At 44.8% G+C, this 12,012-nt stretch overlaps 1 protein-coding gene across 10 annotated transcripts in view; it reads right to left on the reverse strand.

Moving 5' to 3' along the window:
- The window catches only part of CAMTA1 (calmodulin binding transcription activator 1), a 687,465-nt gene that overhangs the window by 654,720 nt on the left and 20,733 nt on the right, over positions 1-12,012 (reverse strand). The window lies entirely within an intron of this gene.

The raw sequence follows: 12,012 nt of genomic DNA on the forward strand, positions 1-12,012 counted from the left end.
TTTGGAGTTATTTGAGAGCATCAACAGGCATGTGGATAAATGTGATCTGGTTGACTTAGTATACTTGGACTTCCAAAAAGCTTTTGACAGTTACCCCACTTGGCTCTTGAGTAAAAGGGACAGGTTCATGTATGGGTCGGTAACTCGTTGAAGGACAGGCAACAGAGAGTAGGAATAAATTGAGTTTTCACAATGCAAAGAGGTAGGAAGTGGGTTCCCCAGGGGTTGGTACTGGAACCAGTGCTCTTTAGCATGTTCATAAATGACCTACAAGCTGGAGTGAGCAGCAAAGTGGCCAAATTTCCAGATGACACTAAACTATTCAGGGTAGTGAAACCCACAACAGATTGAGGAGCTCCAAAAGGATCTCTCCAAATTGGGGAGTGGACGACAACATGGAAAATGCAGTTCAATATAAGCAAGTATAAAGTGATGCCCATTGGGGCAAAACAACCCAGCTTCACATATACACTGATGGGATCTGAGCCGCCACTGATCAGGAAAGAGATCTTGGGGTCATGGTGGACAGCTCATTGGAAGTTGTCAACTCAGTGTGCAGCAGCTGTGAAAAGGCTAATTCCATACTAGGAGTCATTAGGAAGGGGAATGAAAATAAAAATGCTAACATTATCATGCCCTTATACAAATCTATGGTGTGGCCACATCTGGAGTACTGTGTACAGCTTTGGTCACCGTATCTTAAGTAGGATATTGTAGAACTGGAAAAGGTGCAGAAGAGGGCAACCAAGATGATCAGGGGCCAGGAGCACCTTCCTTATGAGGCAAGACAACAGCACCTGGGGCTTTTTAGTTTGGAAAAGAGGCAACTAAGGGGAGACATGATAGAGGTCTATAAAATTATGCATGGAGTAGAGAGGGTGGACAGAGAAATGTTTCTCCCTCTCTCATAACACTAGAACCAGGGGTCACCCCATTAAACTGAAGGTCTGGAAATTTAGGACCGACAAGAGGAAGTACTTTTTCACACAGTGAATAATCTATGGAATTCTTTGACATGGGTTGTGATGACGACCACCAGCTTGGATGGCTTTAAAAGGGGCCTGGACAAATTCAGGGCAGGCAGGTCTATCAATGGCTACTAGTCTGGTGGCTGTGGGCCACCTCCAGCCTCACAGGCACGATGCCTCAATACCAGCTGCAGGGGAGCAACAGCAGTAGGAGAGAGGGCATACACATAACTCTTGCCTGGGGGCTCCCCAGAGGCATCTGGTGGGCCACTGTGTGGAACAGGATGCTGGACTAGATGGGCTTCCTTGGGCCTGATCCAGCAGGGCTGTTCATATGTTCTTAAGTTCCCAACCAACCACCGAAGGCAGCTCCACATACTAAATAATGGGGCACAGGATGGCGAAGGAGATGGTCTGTAAGCCTGAAACGCAACTGCTGCCTTCTTCTGCCCACCATGTTAACACAGATCCTCACTGCTCAAGCACATTACCTCAACATGCTGGCTCCATTTGCAGCTGGCTCCTCTTCTGATCACAAGTCTGCATCTTGCAGCAGCATGCTCCAGAGTTTTCATAGCTTGGTACAGTTTCTTTCTCTCTCAAACAGAACTACAGGTGTACTTCACTCAAGAACAAGTGTTCTTGACCACCTCCAACAAGGGGCAGGCACCCTCTTTGCAACCATTAACTGCCCCCTGAAGCTCCCTTGGTCCAGTCACTCAAGGAAGGGGCCCTGCTTTCTGGAAAAGGGGATGTTTCTGGGATTCCCAGGCACCTGCTGCCTCCTGGAGCGCAGATGGCATCATGGAATCCCAACACATCCTCCTTCCAGACAAGGATGTTGCCCATGTACAGGCAGAGGGAGGATGGGGAGTGGGGAGAGAGCATCAAGGCTTGAAGGAGGAGAGCTGGTCTTGTGGGAGCGAGCATGAACTGCCCCCTTGGCTAAGCAGGATCTGCCCTGGTTTGTATCTGGATGGGGGACGACATGTGAGCACTGAAAGCTATTCCCCTGAAGGGACGCGGCCACTCTGGGAAGAACACCTGCTTGCTTGTGTGCAGAATGTTCCAGGTTTACTCCCTGGCAGCAGCTCCAGAGAGTGCTGGGAGAGACTCCTGCCTGCAACCTTGGAGAAGCCAAGTCCAGAAAGTCAATACTGAGCCAGATGGAACAAGGGTCTAAGTATAAGGAAGCTTCCTATGTTTCTATGGGGCCTCCCTGCTCTAGCAGGCATAGAGCAGTGAATGCATCCCTGATTAGATAGTGCTTCACATTTCCAGGCATGTTTTAGTCCCTCTCATGGCACACAGCAAGGGAATGACTGGATGTTGAGCCACTACACTGAAAGATACTTTTCTCTTTAACACATCGCACATTGCTCATATTTTTACAATAGACACTATGCAGGGGGAAATGCTTAGCATTTCTGGAGAGCTTCCTATTGTTCCAGAATTATTCTTCCCTGCCAATTTATTCCAACCAAGAATGTATATTTTTCAGTTTATGTACATTGTCAAAGAGTTCTTTGTTAACATGGGTGAACACAACAGTATCCCAGACACTGTCAGTGGCAGCACTGACAGAGAAGTATGAGCAAATGACTGTTCCTCTGGAGATCAATCCCATTTCTAAATCAATCAGTGGAAAGCAAGTACTTTTGCACACTTCTGTTCAACCTTTGGAGGCATTTTTATCAGCTGAAATAATGTAATCAAGACAGTCAGGCAGAATTCTATTCCAAAGAATACATGTGTTCCCACTGGATCATTTTACTTCCAAAACAAAAAACCCTTTGTACTACAGACAAGGACATAAGGCGCTGAAACACATGGGTATCTAATATTTCCCCAATACTGCTGAAGTTGGAATTCTTAGCAAAGTATCACCAGGACATAGTTTACAAATTCAATGGAATATGGTGGTCCAAGTTTTGTGCCTCACAAGGAGCATATTCCTATTCCTTCCATTGCCTTCTAACATTAATGTTAGAGAAAAAGCAAAGAATTGTTGGCATGGTATATAGGCGAGATCTCTCTACACTTTGATTCGGTACAACCAGGCCCACAGCCCCTTATGTCTAAGTTCTGTTCCCAGAATCCCAAGGCCGAAGAGAAAAGAGAAGGTATATCCAGGACGGCACACTGTGAATGCTGCATTATGCATGCCCCAAGATAACAGCCACTGTACAAATCCTCTAGTTTGGTGTCCTAACAGAAATTCCTAGGGCAGCTATGGATTGAGAAATGACTAACCCAAAGACGGTCTTGTACAGGAGAGGGAGGATATAATTATAAATATGCAAGCCTCACCAATGTTCTATTTCCCCCAGAAAGAGTCGATGATGAAAGACTACCACAGTGGAGAGACGGCTAGGGAAGGGGGGGATATATTGCACCATCAGCTAAAGCCTCATCTACTTTTTGTAAACTCAACATGCTAATTGGGTTCAAGCACAGTGACTATTCAATTATTTTTCAGAAGAGTCCATGAGGATCTGCCAGTCACTCTGCAGCATTTCCCCCACTTCTGAGTAGGCCCAGAACTGCCATATTCTAAGATACCAGAGGGCCCGTTTGCCTGTTTGCTTTCCGTCCCAGGTTGAGATGGGGAGGCAGGGAAAGCATTTAAGACATTGCCTGGTGCGTGCGGGCTGGGTTTTTCCTCTCCTCTTCAGTGAAACCTCTCACTGAAATATAGATGAACTGAAAAATTGGTGTTTAAGCAGTTTTCATGCTTCTCAACAATATAATTTCATCTCAAGCTTCTTTGAAATATTCATTTGTAATAATTAAGCAATGCACATTACAAGTATATTAACTCATTCAACAGCTTTTAAATATTAAAAACTTGCATTCAAAGATCTGTTAAAATGTGATTGATTTAGAGTGTTAGATAAGAGCAACCAGTTGTAATGGCCTATGGCTAGAAAAACGAAGATGGGTTGATAATATGCACAACAACCACAGAAGTGCTATTTTTCCATGCAGTCATTGAAGGGGAGGGGGGGGAAAGAGACAGCCCTGCTTTGTCCCCCTTCTTTGGAAGCCTACCAGTTCATAGTGTTTGTTTAAAAATCAGCCAGAACGATAACCTTTCAATTGTGTGAAATTACTGAGCCTACTCAGAGCATTTGCTAATTCTGTAAACATGAGTGGAAACATGCAGCAGGCAACATTAATGGCAGATTCTGCACTATGTAAATTTAACACAGCACAGAGGAATTTCAATTCTGCCTCAAGGTTCTTTTAAATAATAAACCTGCAGTTAAATGCAATTCAAAGGAGCCCAAATGAAGAAGGATCAGTTCTGTGTGGACGAAGTGCCAGGTTCCAAAAAGGGTTCAAGTTTCCAGCTCTGCTATGAAGCTTGCTGGGTGGGTCCCGAGCAAATGACTATCCCTCAGCAGAAATTTAGGAATGAGGAGAGCAACACTGACATTCTAGGAGCACATTATGCCACACACACACACACTCCATGCCCTTCTGTGCTGGACACACCCACACTACACAGTTATATTCCTACTGAAGCCCATATCAGGCTGATATGTGCAAATACAACCATCTTTCCTGCAAAATTAAGTGATGAATTGCTGTAACATCAGAGAACCTTCCACCGCCTCAAAAGCAATGTTTTGCAATTCAGCCAGTTTATGCATCCAGTTGCCAGTCATCAAGTATAAATGTGCACGTGAAAGTGAATGAGACGAATTACTTTACATTTGTGCTGTAGGTGACTACCAGGCAAAATCTTTTAAAAGCTTTGAAAGAAGTGGAAAGTGGAGCTACTCAGTGGCTCGGCCTAGCCTACTTTACAGGTCTATTGTGATGATAAATGGGGGTGGGGAATATGTACAAATATGAATACAACTAATATTTATATACCAAATATTTTTTTCCAAAAAATTTGTTTTTGTCTACAAAAGTTCCCAAAGTGGTTTATGTAGATATAAATATATAAACAAACAAAATGGCTCCCTTGCCTCCAAAGGGTTCGCAATCTAAAAAAGAAACATAAGACAGACACCACCAACAGCCACTGGAGGGATGCTATGCTGGAGATGGAGAGGGTCAGTTGCTCTCCCCCTGCTCAATGAAGCGAATCACCACTTTTAAAAGGTGCCTCTTTGTTCAGTTAGCAGGGTACCTTGCCCTGAGATCCTTTTAGGAATGGTGAAACAAAAAACACAAACCAAAAGGGGGCGGGGGGATAACCCAAACATTTTTTTAAAACTATCAGTTACAAATCTCTTAAATAACTTGGTTTAAACCTGAGTTCAATACAAACAAGTCTACATGCCATCTTAAAATACTCACAGCCCACTTCTCGATGCATCACAAATAAACCAGGGCAAAAACTGCCCCTTGTTCCATGCAAGTGACTCTGCAGCGGGAGTCTGGAATGTGCACTGCTGTACACACACAATATTAGTCCAGAGATCAGCCAATGACACTTTAGAAATGGAAAGAGTATGGAAGTGTTCTCCCTCGCATCTTTGGGCCAGAGGGTGGAGAGTCGTCCCGCCAATTGTGCTGTGGCCCACTCCAAGCAAAAGGGCCGTACTGAAGCCACTAAGCAGCACTTCCCTGGGCAATTTGACCGGAAGACACCCCTTTTTGCTTGCATAACACTTTTTAACCCAAAGGCTCAGATCCAGCAGGTGGGCAGGCAAGGGGGGGTGGGGGAGAAGTGCCCATATTTGTGTTTGGCGAGCACTTCAGATATGCTGTGAAAACATTATAAGTGACTACCTTGACCGTGAAGTACTCAATACATGGCCTTTACATGCAACACAAAAAACAGCAGTGGAGAGCTCTTAGGAATTTCTGTGCTGTGGCTAAGCATACTAGAGAGTTAATATTGCATTTTCAGGAAAATTCCCAGGACATTAGGTCGAGTGGAAGTACCCGATCTGGGCACTAGGGGAATAATACGGCACATTCTTTAGATAAAAAGAGTTCACAGCCAAACATGTCAGCGTATTAATCCCATCTCCTGCTGCTGCTGCCACCACCGCCCTCCTCCTCTGTGTGTGTGTGTGTGTGTGTGTGGCAGGGGGATTCTCCTTCTACTCACTCACTAAGGGGCAGCTGGGATCCATGTAGGCACAATTTGGAAAGAAAATGGACTGAAGCTTCATAGCCAACCCACCTTACAGGATCACTTAGGAGAAAAAGCTGCCACTCTCCCAGTCGCTTTCCTGTATTAGGGAGGCTGAGACTGATTCATACCCAGAGCTGCCGTGACAAGCTGGCTATGAGGCGCTCAGAAGAAGAATGGCAGCAAAATGGCAGATATTGACCTTCCTTTGAGATGCTCGGTGGTTCTGCAGAGTTCCTCCCTTCCCCTCCTGTATTCCTCGGTGGTTACCAGCTTCCTGATCCATCAGCATTTCGGCTCTCCACACACATGTGGCTGCTTAGAAGGCAGAATGGTTTTCACAGGGATTTATTTTATTTTATTGTCAGGGAGAAGAGGAGGACACAGGCGCTTCAGATTTAGGAGCAACTGGTGTTGCATGACACGCCTGGAGTTCTGCAAGAGCTCAGCTATTTGGGGGAGAGACAAGTGTACACAAGTGCCAGTATTCATCTATAGCGATCTCCTACACTTTCTTCCGATGGTAGTGGTTAGAAATGGAAGAATGATCCCAGCTGCCAATACCAGCAATTTATTGAAAGATCAGATGGGAGACACACTGGCGTTGCCACCACACAGGGCACCTGGAGACTGGGATGAAACTCACAGGTCATTTCTTCTCTTGCATGAGGAAAAACATGAATTGGGCAGCCACAATGCTGTTGCAATCGTGAAGCAGTGTGTGTGTTTTACTGAGGCATTTTCTACAGAATGCAGTACAAATTGGCTTGGTGCTCAGCACACAAACGGCAGGAGACCATAGGAGGGAGCCTTTGGTGATTCTAAACTAAAGATGTGCAAATCTTCTTGCTTATACTACTGGTTCTTAAACACATAGCAAGTCCACAGCTTTGATGTTTCTTGAAGGAGAAAGATCACTACAGTACATTCCGATACTCCAGCTCTAAACTTCACAATAGACAGCTGTGCCTGTGATTAACAGCAGGTAACCTCAGTTTCTGTCAATTTAATGAACTCTGCCAAGACAGAAAGGCACTCGGCAAGCCAAGAGGCAATAACACGTCCCTGGGTAAAGGGAATTCAGAAGCTGCACCAGGAAGAAGCCTGGTCTATTGAACTTCTTCACATGGATTATTTCTTCCAGGATAAAGTAATGTTTGGAATACTGTGCAAATAAAAATAATAATGCTAGAACTAAATTAAACTGACACCTTCTGGAACTGATGAGCTGTTAACTTTTTATCACATGAGCATTAAATTATGCAACATTCAGTGGGAGCAAATCACCAAGTGCTACAGCTCTGGAATATGAATCCCCTCATTCAGTGGGACCTGTACGAGCCTCTTTGAAGTCAAAAGCAGCTCTGCAAGAACACTTTGAGAGTTGCTGGTATCCCCACCCATCTTGCCTACTTGCTGTGTGGAGTTTACAGAAAGCTGCCTCCATTTGCATAGTCAAGATGGTTCCCTTTGCAAAGTCTGGCTTTGAGATCCGTACAAAGCCTGTCCTCACTGCTGCCTCAGAATATGCACTTAGGAAAAGCTAGCTCTCGCTTCCTGAAAAGGCTGTGCCAGAGTCATAACTAAAGGAGTTCAGGAGTACCTTACTGACCCACCTGATCCACAGGTCTATGCCGTTTAAGAACATGCTACCCAGTCTGGCCAGTCCAAGCTCAACTACCTACCCAGGGGTCCCAACCAGCCAATGCTGCCAGTTAGTGAAACGTTAAGGGAGAGCACCTTGTTTCTTTGCAGATGGCACTGAAAGCTGAATTCTCTCACCAGCTTTGATTAGTGGATTTCAAACAGTGGATGGAAGTGCTACTTATACAAGGGCCCTATGCACCTTGCAATTCACAAAGGCAGGTTCTTCCACCTTTCCAGAACAGAGCTGTCTTGTACTGTGAAACACGGAACTATTTCAGATCTTTGCAACATCCTGCAAGGAATATCGACTATTTTCATGCGGTACAATGAAGCAGACCTCTACTCTCAAACCCTCTTCTCCTTTTCTTATTGTCACCACTGAATCAAGCCCAGCTCAATCCCATTCCCAACTCTTATAGCTAGTAAGATCTGCGCTTGCTACCACCTGCCGGTCACGCCCAGACAGAGCAGTCTGGAGTGGATAAGCATCCATGAGGGCTTGGCTGTCCAGCATAAAGGCTTCTGGCCCTTAAGAACATAAGAAGAGCCCTGCTGGATCAGGCCCAAGGAGGCCCATCTAGTCCAGCATCCTGTTTCGCACAGTGGCCCACCAGATGTCTCTGGGGAACCCACAGGCAAGAGCTAACGGCATGCCCTCTCTCCTGCTGTTGCTCCCCTGCAGCTGGTACTCAGAGGCATCCTGCCTTTGAGGCTGGAGGTGGCCTTTAGCCCTCCGACTAGTAGTCATTGATAGACCTCTCCCCTCCACCCTTCCATTGCCCACTCCCATCATCTGCAGCTACATGCTTGCACCCAGAGCAAATGGCTTTGGGCACCCTTCCTTCTAACTGCAACACCCAAGGGGACAATTCCCACTGTCACAATTCTGTGTGAGAGAAAGCTCATGATCACAGATCTAGGGATGGTTCGTAGGATCAGAGTGACACAACACAAACATCACATACTGCTAGCTCCACAGCCACAGAGTTTGTGGGTAGCAGATCCCAGGTGCTGAGCAGTCATACGCATTTCCGCTTTTAAACCACCACCACCCCATCAAGGGCACGTACACTAGCAAGCCTGAAACATGTTAAAGCCCCAACGAAATGGCTAGGGCTAGACCCATGATAAATTTACCATCTCCAGTTTAAAGGAGGGACATTTTTTACAAAGCACTTTCTTCAGGACAAAAACAGACACTAAAAACGTGATTTAAAAAGAGATGGCATTTTGATAAGAATATATATATTTCCACCTAACATTTTAAGGAAAGCTGCATAAACCGACAGCAAATCTCTCAGGAGGAGGCCATATACATGTTAAAATGCCATTTCTCTCGCTGCTTCAAACACTGTACTAAACATAAGAGAGGTTTTTTGGTTTGTTTTTTTAAGTGTTCCTTCTTTCCAGGACTTTGTCTGAACAGCTGCTCTGCCCATCTTAGAGATGAGAACATGCAGTCTGTGGTCAACCAACTGCTCTTTCTAAGAGACGGCAGTACAGATGAAGGTCTAGATCAGAGCTTCCAAATCACTTGCATCCATTTCTCAACAAAGGCCCACCTTCAGCTTCAAGAAGACCATCTGCAAAGCCAACCACTTATTTCTTAGTGGATCACACAACTGTTTATGATTAATACATACACACACACACACACACACAGAGACAGTATACTTGTGACTGCATTTGTTCTGCTTTTTGCATACAGAAGTGCAGCCTCACGCACCACGACCCTTCTTTTCATCAGGGTTCCTGAATCGTCCCCCTTCTCCCACGGAACACAAGTCAATGGAGGCCATGTGGTAACACTGCTTGAGGGATCTGAAGTGAATGCAAGCTGCCCTTTCCAGAGACCCTCATGCACAATGCATTTGGGCAGCTTCCTCTCATGTCTAAGACTGCTTCATTGGATAGTTTCAAATATCTTCCTATGTTCTTAAAAACAGAGAATGACTATTAGGAATTTTGCTTCCTAGGAGTCTGAGGAAGAATCAGTAAGATAGATTGTCAGACTCCCAGAGGACACAGGGTGGGCTCCTAGCCTTTCTTAGACTCAAGACGACTGGGTCAGGCCCAAAAAAGGTCAGCCTCAGGAACAGCCAGGGGAGGAGGCAAGTTTGTCACCTGAGTCCTCCTGGCTTGCTGCATTCAGCCAGTTCCATCCCCTGGAGAACTCCTGGCTCCCGTACTCAGAAGCAACAGCCCCTCAACACCAGCTGCCTTGTCTTTAAATACCCCAGTACAGAGCAGACAGGGCTTAATGCCTACTTCCAGCCCCGCCCCCTTCCTGACCTGGCTTCCTGTTTCCTGCCACACCCAACCTAGCTGTCTCCCTGGAGCTGTTCCCTGCAGCTCTCCCTGCCTTGCCATCTCAACCCCACTGGGATCTGACCAGCCTGGACCCTTCTCATCCCTACTGCCCTCTGAAGGGAATGAAAGCCCCACAGGAGGAATGCTATGCTCTTCTCCAGACTCCACAGGGCCACCCAAACCACCAGGTAACATGGCATCCCAACATAGCTATAGCTGGACAAAAGCATTTCCATCTCTCACTTTCCAGAGGTCTCCCTTTGGAAAACTCACTGTGCCTGTGTAGACTGCATTATGATCAACACTATATCTAAACGACGATTTCAGCAATGCAGCTGTCTTTTTACCATGGCCATCTCCCATTTAAATCCAACAAGGAATTCGGATCTCCAGTATCTTTTTCTTTTGTGTTTTGTTTTTTCTTCGTTGCTGTTTTAATTTATGTAAACCGCCTTGAGTCTAAGGAATTCAGGTGGTCAATCAATTTGCTAAATAAAATAAATAAATAAATGACTCTCTAGAAATTCCAGCCCCAAGGAATTAACTGGTTTATAGTGTTCAGTTTAGTAACTCTTATGAATTGCATATGTGTTTTCATAGCCTTCACAGGCAACTTAAAAGTCCAGAGATGGCAAAAACCAAAGCACTGCACACTTTTAAGACAGAAGTTACTATCCCAGAGGTTTGTTCTTCCCTTTATGTAGAATTAAGCTTCCTTTCCCCCTCATCCCCAAAAGGATGCAAATGGTAACATTGGGAGCTGGGAAACCTTTACTAGATTAAAGAATGGCATTTCAACCGTGCATAACTTCCACACAAATAGCCAAGAATAATACCAAACACTGATGTAAAGTTTTCTTCTAAAAGAACTAGATGGCCAATACTAGAGACAGACAGACAGACATTATTAACTATGTACCAAAAGAAGTCAGATCTGCCATAGCATATGCTATGGCAGGCAAGGGGGAAGGGAGGGTACAGTTTTATAGTTCATTTTTTGTTTTGTTTTTTAAGTTATCCTGACCCTGCAAGGTGCCTCTTATCACGAACACGAACCTGCCAAAGCTGTATACATGTTTACATTTTTCCTTCTGAACTCTGTGGGATTTAAGAGTGCTTCGTTTTTGCTTGATCATAGAGTTACAGTTACATTAAGTAAACACACAGTAAATATAGTTTTCCCTGAAGCTTGTTCGCCTCACACTTTCACGAGTCCTCAAATTATCAATTCTTGCCAGACGCTCAGACCCCTCTATCAAGCTGTTGCTAAAACCTTACATGCTGCAATTTTTTTTTCATACAATTATTTCCAAAGTCACTTTAATCAAAAGACTTGGACACTTACAGTACAAATGACTTAAGTTCTCAGGGCACAATCCAGTCTGAGTGGAGCGCTTCCATTCATGTCATTGGGAAAGACTTAAGCATTACTTTCAGAAAGACTAGATTGTACTTGCACGTTACACAGTGCTAAACGATGCCTGACAACCATGTCTTGGAACAAAACGGGTGTGATTAGAGGGCGGAATAAGAACCCTGCCCTCCTCAGACTGAAGCAAAACCTGAATTCCAAAAGCCTAGGCGCACATTGTCAATATATTCACATGAGACTAAGCTTAATTCTTTGCACACTCTCAGAAGGCACTACATGAAACAATTTCTAAAGCAGGGAGATTATTGTGCAACTAAAGCCAAGAGTTTTTCGACTGCTGGGAAGTTTCATCATTTTCCTTCTCTATCTTTATCCAACTAACACTTGAGACAGTGGCATGCCAAAGCTACATCTTCATTAATTCCTGACAAGTGTAAGAGCATTTAAACCAGATACACAGATTTTAACTATACCTTGGAGAGAAGCAAAATGCAAGATAGGCAAAGAAATGCCAACACCTGCCACATGAAGCAGATCCTATATTGCCTCTATTTAAAAATAACACACATACACACAAGCTCATGCGCTACAGTTATTTCCTACTACTTCTTCAACAG

This window comes from Hemicordylus capensis, chromosome 16, assembly GCF_027244095.1.
Source record: "Hemicordylus capensis ecotype Gifberg chromosome 16, rHemCap1.1.pri, whole genome shotgun sequence".
Lineage (NCBI taxonomy): Eukaryota > Metazoa > Chordata > Lepidosauria > Squamata > Cordylidae > Hemicordylus > Hemicordylus capensis.